The following is an 11,315-nucleotide window of genomic DNA, read 5'->3' as shown; positions in this document are numbered from 1 at the left end:
AAAAAGGTTTTGAAGGAGATTGAAGATTCAGAAACCAACTTTGCTTAGTTCGAGTTAACAATATACTGCATATATTGTTTTATTATTAATTCACTATTTATACTATTGAGGTTTTATTTTTTTTTTATTATTATTCCAGTTAATCGCTATAAGATAAAATAACTAAACAAATTCGAAATCGTTATGAGAAATAGTGGACTATTCTTACCAAGATGTTATTAATTTATTATTAAAGATTTAATTTACACGTACTCTTTTAGTAATTACTTTTTTCCAAAGAGACTATCAAATTTTTCTTATTTGTAAAATGAAATTTGTATCCGTTCATTCTGATCATATGTTATGAAAATTAAGTTAGTCATGATATTAGTAATTAAAGTCTTGAGTATATGTTTAAATAATCATGCAAATTATAACTTATACTTGATAGTCAATTTTTTTGGTTTTTTTTTTCTCTCTCCAAAATGCAATGTATAGTAATTAAAAATTAAAGGTGGTTCTTTGAAATATATTTACATGCCGTGTTTTTTGTACTGATAGTTGTGTGAAAGCATTTACTGACATTTATCTGACGATTCGCTAGTCAGAATTAGTCACTTTATTTTGCTTCTTGAATTAGTCAGAATTAAGCAAATGGAAGAAAAAAAATTGCAGTACACAAATTTCTGTATTTTTCCGCGTAGATAGATATCCATTCTACTTTAGTAAACTCCTTATGAACAAATATCAATTAGTGAGGGAAAAACGATCTGTATCCCCATAAAAACTTTCACATAGCACCACAACTACACAGTATTTGAACCTCGACCTTGTCCACACAAACGAGAAGTTCTACTCCAGTTTTCCCCTAATTTTGAAGATTTAAACCCAAAAGCACATAATCATGGTTTACAATTGGTTTACTGTTGACCAGGTAACCATTAACCATAACTAAACCGGATTAACCGTAAATCAAAATCAAACCGAGAGAAATTCATCGCTGTAGGGTTCATCGTTTCGTCTATGATCACTTTCGACTCTCTTAATTCAGTCCCAAGTTGGAAGATGCAATTCACACAACGGTCTTCAAACACATAAAACTTTGCAATTTCAAAATCTGATTTTTTCTGAATTGATTCTTTGATGAAGATGGGTTCAAAGATGAAACCAACAATGTTCAACGAGAGATTAGCAACAACATTAAAGAGTTGCATCACACAGCAAAGAAACAAATCAAACATGGTTCTTATCCGATTCATTTCCTTCGCAATGTCCCTTACAAACAAAGCAGAAGCGTCGATTATAGCTTCGCGAATTCGATGTCTCCGATAAGAAACTCTGATTTCGATTTGTGGGATCCTAAGTATCAATAGGAAACTACTGAGACTTCGAATTCAAACCATCGTTAACGGTGACGGCGAAGATGGAGGAGGAACAAGTTGTGATTCTGGATTTGGCTATTTCATGGCAGTGGTGACCTTCAAACCCAGATTTTGAAATCAGTTTCTCAAATTCAAACAAATCAGTTTCTCAAAATCAGTTTCTTAACGGTGTAATTTGTTTGCGAAATTAGCTATAATAAACACATCCATGTTTAAGGTTCTAAGGCAAAAAATCTGGAATCGGATGTGAGGAGTGATAAGATTGGAACAGAGGTTACGAATGTGGAAAAAAATCAAAGAGAAGAGAAGGAGAAGTGTCACGAATTAAGGAAAGAAAAGTGAGAAAAAAAGATTTTTAGAAATTATGAATTTGTTTATGGTTATTTATTTTTGTCAGAAGAAAATCTGGCATTAGAAGGTGGAGGAAGGAAGAAGACGAAGGGAGATGTTTGGTTTGTGTCAGTTCGGTTTATTCTAGTAGATTTTTGGTTTGGCATCGGGTTTATATCATAAACCGAGTTAACCAACATTAATGGGGATGGAGGTTTCGAACTTTAAAATTATGGGGAAACTGGACTGTAACTTTTCATTTGTGTGGACTGAAATCGAGATTTAGAATCTGTGTAGTTATGGTGCTATATGAAAGTTTTTAGGGGGATACAGATCGTTTTTCCATTAGTGAGTCATAAAGTAATGTTGTCATGGACGATTCACATTCACCGCACGCTCAAGATCGTCTTTTCTGAGGTTAAGATAAGTCTCATATCAAACAAAGCAATCACATCTGTTTAGAATCATATCTTAGTCATTTTGGTTACTCATCATAAACTTTTGAGAAGCCTTTATAAATTTCTATATTTTTTGAATTTTGTGTCTGGATATATTTGTTGTAATTTATTTAAATTTAAGTTCATTAGTCTGGTGTTCCAAAAAAAAAAAAAAGTTCATTAGTCTTTCAAAATGTCGCCTGTGAAACTATTGGAATATAAGAAAAAAAAAAAAGTGTTACTTTTTAGATTATTTGAATTAATTGCTGAATGTATATGTTTATAGCTGTCACATGTCTGTTATGCTTTTGGTTAAATTTAGAAATGTCTGTATATCTACGCCTTAATTGAGAATATATTTCTGTATATTCACGCCTTAATTAAGAATTCTTATCAATCAACCCGATTTCTGAGTAGCTTAAATATATTAATTCATTATAGCGATTAACTCGGATAATAATAAAATTTATACTATTTAAATTTAATTGTATAATAAACGAATTATTCAAAATAAAAATCTGTATCCTCGAACTAAAGCAAAAAGTATGTTATTGAATCTTCAATCTCCATCATAACCTCTTTTTTTTTTTGGTTTTTTAAGTTTAAGTACGAGGAAGCCGATGAGTGAGTAAAAGTGAGTTGTGTAAGTTGAGTGACGGGTGTCAGCAATTCAGCATATTGGTATTTATTCCATTACATTCACTATTGAAGTCCATTTTGAGTTTCATAACGTTCATGTGGGTTTATGATCATATATTCATATCATATAATATACTAGACAAACTATTAAAACGCGTTTTGTGTTACATGAACGTCATAGAGCTTAGTCATGATTTTAGATGAATATTTGACTAGTTATCATCATATTATTTTTACATTATATAATATGATCATATGTTTCTAAAAATGTATCTCCAAACAAGACAATTTACGTAAAGCACTTGATTGATTGAGTTAATCGATAAACTAACTAGGCTGAGGAATTTGTTTAATCCCATGTCTCATATATAATTATATATAGATCGTTCACATTTACAATCACAGCACATTATTCTAATAATGTGTTAAAACTAAATAATTGCGTAAACCACTCTTCATTGGAGTTCATTGATATACACTAGGGCAGATGTGTTATCATTTAATTTGGTCCGTTCGTTTTATTTATTTTCCCATGTGCCACATTAGTTAACTGAGTGGGTGAAGTGTGGTTAGGTAAAAATAGTTAATGCAATTCTCATAAACTCTCTATAAATATACGCACTGGTAGATAAGATTACAATCATCAAACCCACAAAGCAAACAGAAAAAGATTCAGGAAATGGCACTACATGGAACTTGGTCTGGGGAGCTTGACATTAAGTCTCCGGCAGCCAGATTCTTTAAATCTTTCACACCGAAGACATCATCTCCCCTACTGAGGGAATCGGTAAATAATCAACTCGTCCACATTTCATTTATACTTCTTGATCATCGATCAAAAACCTTAACCAATATTTATATGTTTCCATCGTAGCCGAAGAGGTGTTTGAGTCGATAGATTCGGAGAAGAGAACAGTGACGATCAAAATGAGTGGCTGTCTGATCTCAGAAAAATACAAGTCGGTCAAAGCAACAATCACCGTTACGCCTAGAGAAGACGGAGACGGTAGCCAGGTGGTGTGGACCATCGAATGCAGTAAGATTAGCTCTGACATCGACGATCCACAATTCATCATTGACACTCTTGTTAATTTCTTAAAGGAGACTGATGAGAATCTTCTTCCATAATCTCTTATAGCTCACAAGGTTCGTCTTTATATAGAATAATCTAACAATTTAAAATAAACTGGAACAGATCTATTGTGTGTCTAAGTTTTATTTAAGTATCTTTATTTACATTTCGCGTTTTGGGATGTATAAACTGGTGTGGCTATCAAGATGATTAATAAAATGATTTGCATATTATTGTTGGATTGATGATTATGAAATTTTCGTAAAAGTGTTAATTAATCTGCATTCGATTAAATGAATTAACGAGACACGTGAATGATAATGCAACTCATTACTTGAATAGCGGCGAATCTCCACTACATAAGAAAGAAACTATGGACAAATCTAGACCGCTACATGCAAGACTTTTAGGACCAAATGGCTTATATTAGCAAACCGCACGTACATACGTTTTTTTACTAATATAAGGGACCATCAATGATTTATTTTACTCTTCTATTAAATTGATCACAGTATAATTTCATAGATTTGAAAGTAACAAAAATTTGAAAATGTTTTAATAATCAAATAACATTTGATATACTTGGTTCGAGTTAACAGAAATTTGCATTTTATTTTGAGTAATTCGAACTTTTATACGTTTTTCATTTTTTTAACATCTATAAAAATAAATTGTAAACAGAAGCATTAAGCAAATGTTTAATTGAGACATACATAATTAACTAGAATGCCTGTCGATCGAAGACATGTACACTTCTCTTGCAGCTAAACGGCGCACATCCTAGTTTAAGCTCTCTCGGTTTCACAACTATGCGTTTCGTTTCTTCTCCGCTTTTTGGTGTACATGTCTCGGATAGGTTAGGTTAGTAATTGCCCTTGTCCATACTTACTTTTGTTTAGTATTTTGTAAACGGTGAAGATGATAGGTTCTTACTTCAACAATGAGTTGCATAATTCACATACAGTATGTCACTTGCCCAATAATAAAACGTGGATTAATAAATCAGCCCCTTTATTAGAATTTATCGTCGATACAACAATAAAATGCAGATCGGTTTATTAATTATGCATCTTGAAAGCTTCAAGAGCAATTACTTCCATAATATACTATCATAAACTGTATGGAGTATATCCTAATTTTACTTATGCTCCGAGAAGAAATGATATGGCTTGAACTACCTCCTCTCTGTTGCTAACCACTTGGGCGTTTCCCGTGAATGCATCTTCTCCCAGTTGCATGTCGATGATTACAAGTACGTAGTGAGAAGGGTTCAGTCGGCCCACTCCGTATAGCTCGCCGTAAATGATATCCGGTTGGAGATTCCTACAACATCAAGTCTCAATTACCTCCAACCAAACAATTATTATAAAAACTTTTGTAAAAAAAGAAAAAGAAAGTGTGACTACGTACAAGCCGATGTGGAGGAGGTGATGTATTTACAGTAGATAAATTATCCATACATTTGTTTCCCCTTTATAGTCTAGCTGTTAATTACTCAGTTCATAAAGTATCCTACCCTCCAACACACACACACACAAACACAAAATTAACTTAGAACTCATTAGTCATTACTATCTATACTATTAAAAGGGAAGCATTATTTACAAGGCAAAATGAATCGTAAAATATATGACATAAAATGACCCTAAATAAATTAAAAAGCATACAATACAAAAGGGATATTAAAGTAATTTTAGATGTCAAAACGTGCGGATCCTTCTGTCACCCAGGTTTAATTAATTTGGGTTAGGTTTACTGTGTTCGGAGTCAGATTATTATTCCCATCAACAAACAAAGTCTCATTCAGAATAAATGTTCGGCCCTTTCCATCAGTGGTTACACGTCCGGCCCAAACGAATGATATCCAGTAAGCCATTATCTAGAGGCCTAATAAATACAAAAATCCAGAAATCGACAAATCTTTCCAAAAGAAACATAATTCTTTAAATAAAAATCTTAACTACTAAGATATTGATAATTACTAAGATATTGTATTCCTAAAATAAATCGAATATCAATAATAATGGAAACTTAATCTATACTTAAGTCCCCATAGTCACGTATATTCTAAACTAATGAAAAAGGAAAAAAAAAACTTATTATTGATATTGTCACGGAAATTAAGGCAATTCTAAATATGTAAAATTAACAAATTTGCATGACTTTCGGCTACAATGTTTCCAAACCTAATAAGAAAATATTACACCAAATAACTCTTACTTACTTACCATGTTCCCATTTGCCCATTTACTCGCAAAATACTTCAACTATAAATATTTGTCTCGGGGAATATAATGTATCTTAAAACAATATCGACGAAAACCAATTCATATATAAAATGACTGCAAACAATGGAATCACGAGTTTGCTAACTTATGTTACTTAGGTATGTATTTTTTGAAGTATTACACTAATTTGTAGAACAAATTATTTAGTTTATATTGTTTTAGCTTATACTCGGTTAGCTGAATTTCAGGTAGGTATTGATGAAGACGTGAGTGATGATCAATGGTGGATTATGCCTCTTACATGAAACCAAATTGTTTAAAGTTGCTATACATTCTTTTCATATTTTATTATTTCGGCAAACATTACATTATCTATCATGTCGAAATCTATTTACACTTTCAGTTGGGATCTATTATTTCTTGAGATTTGTCTAAAACTGGTTGAACCAAGGGCGGACGTACGTTACGGTTAATCGGGGGACTTGCCACGGGTAAATTATTTTAGTTTAGTGTTATTTTACATGAGCTTTTAAGTATGCACCTGCTAAAATATCCCATTACCCTATTTTCTTCTTACATACTAAAATATCATAAAAATACAATACAAAAACTTATCTTAACTTGACAAAACTAATCAAATATTTTAACTGATATAATTTTATTTAAAAAATAACAATAAAAAATTTTAATATTATTGCCCCGGATAACATTATTTTCTGGATCCGCCATTTAAACACAAATTTAATAAGTAAAAGTGTCTAGAATGAGAAATTTAATCCTAAAATGTGGATTATTAATTTCAATATTCGAAAACGTGGATTCAAGAATAGTATAAGAGTAGAGCTGATGGTGATTTTTTAATCATTTTTTGGTTAATCATAGATAATGATAATATGACAAAGCAATATAATCAAAAAGAGGAGTTCGCGATATAGATTTGGGGGTTGTCATCATACTTGCAATCTAGAGATTAATTTGAGAAACCTATTTGGATATTTATTTAATCTAATTTGCATCTTAAACAAAACTCTTTAAATTTAGAAAGTAAAAGAACCTGATAAACGATGGCGAACCTTGCTTTGGGCGTTGATCATGACCTACCCATCTCAATTTCGATCCATTGATTATTTGCATGAAAAAAAGAAATTGATAAAACAAGAATGAAAACCTGATAGAAATCCAAAACCCAGCTTAAATACAAATTAACAAATTGGAAGTGCTTACCTTGCACTATGATAACACACATAGAGTTCATCTCACTGGATTCGGCAAATTATTGAAACTATTGAACTTGGATGTCGCTTGAAGTTTCTATTGAATTTGTTTTTGTGGAAGAAGAGGTTAAACTTTTCGCCTCTTCAAGTTGGACTGTCATCGATTTTTTTTTTTTCGGTGAGTTTGTAGGGAAAACTAAAAAATGCATATCGTTACTTTGATTTATTGGGCATTAAAAAGAGATATTGTTTACGGGCTAAATCGAACCCAACACATAATTGTTAGCCCGTAACTTTTATATTGGAGTTAATAACTAATAGATTAAAATTATAGGATTTTTAGTGTAATTAATCCTATGTTCTATAATGTTCTACACTAACTTGGAGGATAATCGAGAGTAAAGTATGCAAGTAGATTTCGAGTTCCACTCGCTAACATAGTTTAAATTAATAAAAGTCAACTAATTATGGAGAAAGTTATGATTTTCTTCAAACGAACAAACTATATTACATTCATAACAAATTTTTTATATTGCATTCACGACACATTTTTAACTCTTCTTTATTCTCTATATATAGATAAATAAACTATAAACTCTAACCAAATAACTATAAAAGAATAATAGTTCTTTTCTGTTTGACAAAAAAAAACAGTTATTTTGTTAATGAGATAAACAGCTTTGGTCTAAAACAAAAATAACTATATTTCAAACACTTACATGAAAAACACTAAAAGAAAACTAAGTTTTTGCAAACAACCCCGCACGTACGTGCGGGTCCGAATCTAGTAAACTATAAATTCAATACTATAAAAGTACTAGGGAGTTTCTCTCCAGTTGACACCTCAGCTTCTGTATTGAAACAGAAGCTGACACATCAGTAAAAAACTCTACCCTATCAAATTATAACATTAATACAGCTCATCATATATTGCCAATAAAAATTGAATTATGTTCCACACATGTTCCACCAGCTCAGCTCATCATATACGATCAAGGCAGCCCCTACTGGGCTTCAATATTCATTATGGCCCAAATAAATTAAATAAAGTGATACAATGTTAAATCAGTTAGCAGCCTAACGTACAACCAAATCATATGAACATCTTCATAGCTTTACCTGATTTACCGATTTATGAGAAAAGTATTTCTAAAGCAATGGTTCAGAATCATATACGTTTAATAAAATGAGGTAGACTTACTCTCAAATTTTCATTTTTTTTTTGCGTGTTGGTTAAAGAATTTTTTCTTCTAAATAATATTTTTAACCCAAATTAAAAAATATTCACAACCCAATTAAAAAAGTCAATATTAACATATATTTTTTCAAGTCGTATATCTTCTCAAATATTTTTTTAAAAGACATAAGAGCATCACCAATGGTAGTTTCTTTTAGGAGTACTATTAATTAAAAAATAAAAAATAATAATAAAGAAAGATAAAAATTGTGAAGCGTTTCTTCTTCTAGAATCATAAAAATCGACTCTCTAGACAATAAAACATGTGTCAGTTTCTAATAGGTTTATTATTTTCTTTTTCCAAATTTATTATTTAAATATATAATAATATTAAAAGAAAACAATTAAAATGTATTATTTTGAGAGAACTATGATATGTAGATGGTCTAATAAATCTAAATAAAAGAATCCCCCCTTCTAGCAGCTGCCTCTTTCTATTTTTTTATTCGAATTCCATCAAGTTAAGCAAAAGCCGAGACTGTGGATCATGTGGAAAATAAAATGTGTTGTTATCTTCGAATCTAAAATTTTTTATGAGTTTTTTTTTTCTGATTTATCTTTGTGTTCGTGGTTTTGGGTAGAAGAGAAATTTTGAGTTTTTCTTATTGAATCTCGTTACGAATTCGGTATTCGCCATGATTCGAGGGTAGAAGGGAAAATTGACACTTTCAGAGTATTTCTTTGTTAGGTGATTGAAGATTATGAATAAAGTTGGAAGCTTTATAATGTAAACAAGTTCTCGCTTGTGAACATTGTCCAAATTGGGTATGGAACTATAGGATTTAGCTTAATGATGTTTGCTTGAGATCTATTACTGAGTTATTTTATGAACTAAACTGCGAATTGAATATGTGAGCTCATATTCATGGCATAGTTGCTTTTGTTTTGTTTTATCTGGAATTAAGTTTTTGAAAGGTTTGTTTTTGAGATTGCAGTTTAAGAATGCTAAACCATTGTAATAAATTGTGCTTGATAATAATTTTTTTAACCATAAAAAAACACTATATAACAATTATATGATTAAATTTGTATAAATTACAAAAAGTACATCATAAATTCAAATTATATTAATAATATATTTGTCCCACAAAATTTAAAGAAAATAAAACAGAACATACATTAGGGTTAGTTAGTCTATTTATACAATTAAGTATTTAAGTCTATCCGATTTAAATGTAAATATTTATAAGTCATCTTAAATTTGAGATTTCTCTATGTTTATTTTATTAATGCATCTTCTATATTATCATTGTATAAAATATAGTTTTACAGTTAATCTAATTTTTTTTAAAAATATATTTTCAATATTTCAATATATCTAAAAATAGTTATAAAAAATATCCCGCGACATAGCGCGGGTCTAACCTAGTATCCTTAACACTTAAACTAACTAAAGCGTGTTACGTAACTGATTTAAAGTATTTGTTACCTTTTCCGAGAAACAATTTAAAGTAATTATTATGATAGAACAGATGAGAATGTAGTGATGAAAGTAAAACAAAATATCAAATGGTGTTAATTAATTTATTATGAATACATATATATATATATATATATATATATATATTTCTAGATATAATTAAATCAAAAAAAAAAACAAAACAAAATTCTATGGATTGAGCATTTGAGGTCAATAATAGTGAAAGTGATTGTTCCGTTGGAAATAAGACTTTGTGTTCATCAAATTTCTTAACTTCAAAATGGAAATGCTAAAAATACATTAGCATGTGGTGAAGTGTGGCAAAATTATCTCATAGTATATACACCGTAACACCGCATGCATTGGCATGCATTGCTATGTATTTAAAAGTTAAAAACATCTAAAACAACACATAGTCAACTAAATCAAATTTAATTTGCATGACTTACATGTGAAGGCGAGAGAGTTTCAGCCTGGTCTCCAAGTCTTGAAGGAAAGTCAAAGGGTCCGTATCCACCGCTAAATCTGCCAAGTTGACCTCATTGCTGTGCACACCACTGTCACCACCACTGTAGTTTAACAACGGCTTACGCCTGACGTTTGAACAGTCTGTGTTTCCTTCGAAGTAAATAAGTGCGGTATAACATTATGTATGTAACGAAGCACTAATGTTAAGTCATAACATACGGTACAACATGATGTACTCAAAGCTCTCCCTAGCTCCTATAAAAAGGAGTGGGTTTCTCCACAATCTTAAAAGAGTATCACAAAAGCCAGCAAAAAGAAAAAAGAGCCAGATATAAAAAAAAAAAAAATAAACAAAACCTTCCTTTAAATATGTCTTCTTCATCTTTTTTTTTTTTTTTTTTTTTGATATCGGTTTTTATATTATATAAATAGGATTAAAGTCCCCATTATACCCTTAGGTAATCCGCTCTCAAAGTTCTTCTTCATCTTCCTCTAAGCCAGAACACAAAGACGCTTAATTATAGACAATTTGGGTTCGAAGCTCCCCGAAGATTGTGGCGCTGACAAGGATTGCCAGTTTAAGAAAGGGATCTTGAAGGCGATGGAAAAGAACGAGACGGAGGCGTCTTGCGAAGTCCGTGTCAGCAAGCTCGCGTTTGGGCGCTTCGGCTATGGTCTATGGAAAGAAAAATTAGAAGCAGAACTAAGAAAAAGGGTGGTCAGATTTAATTATAGATTATCTATAAAAATAATACATAGGGTTTATAGATTTGTCCCCGTAGCTTTACATACATCTTGATTTGATGGTTTTAATTTGATATATTATATTAAAAAAATTATTATATTTTAATTACTTTTTTATATAAATTTCTGTTTACTATATGATTATAATAAATAATAATTACAATT

The 11,315-nt window shown here is 30.8% G+C and overlaps 1 long non-coding RNA gene across 1 annotated transcript; it reads left to right on the top strand.

The window, feature by feature from the left end:
* Window positions 1-3,405: 3,405 nt before the first annotated feature.
* LOC104756762 (uncharacterized) lies at window positions 3,406-4,072 on the top strand. Its single transcript, XR_762322.3, has 2 exons — window positions 3,406-3,554; window positions 3,642-4,072. It is a non-coding gene; the product is annotated as an uncharacterized LOC104756762 (long non-coding RNA).
* Window positions 4,073-11,315: the final 7,243 nt, after the last annotated feature.

The sequence above is a fragment of the Camelina sativa genome, chromosome 17, assembly GCF_030686135.1.
Source record: "Camelina sativa cultivar CO46 ecotype springtype chromosome 17, ASM3068613v1".
Lineage (NCBI taxonomy): Eukaryota > Viridiplantae > Streptophyta > Magnoliopsida > Brassicales > Brassicaceae > Camelina > Camelina sativa.
Note: the sequence above shows the minus strand (reverse complement) of the source record. Positions and strands in the feature narration are given on the sequence as shown.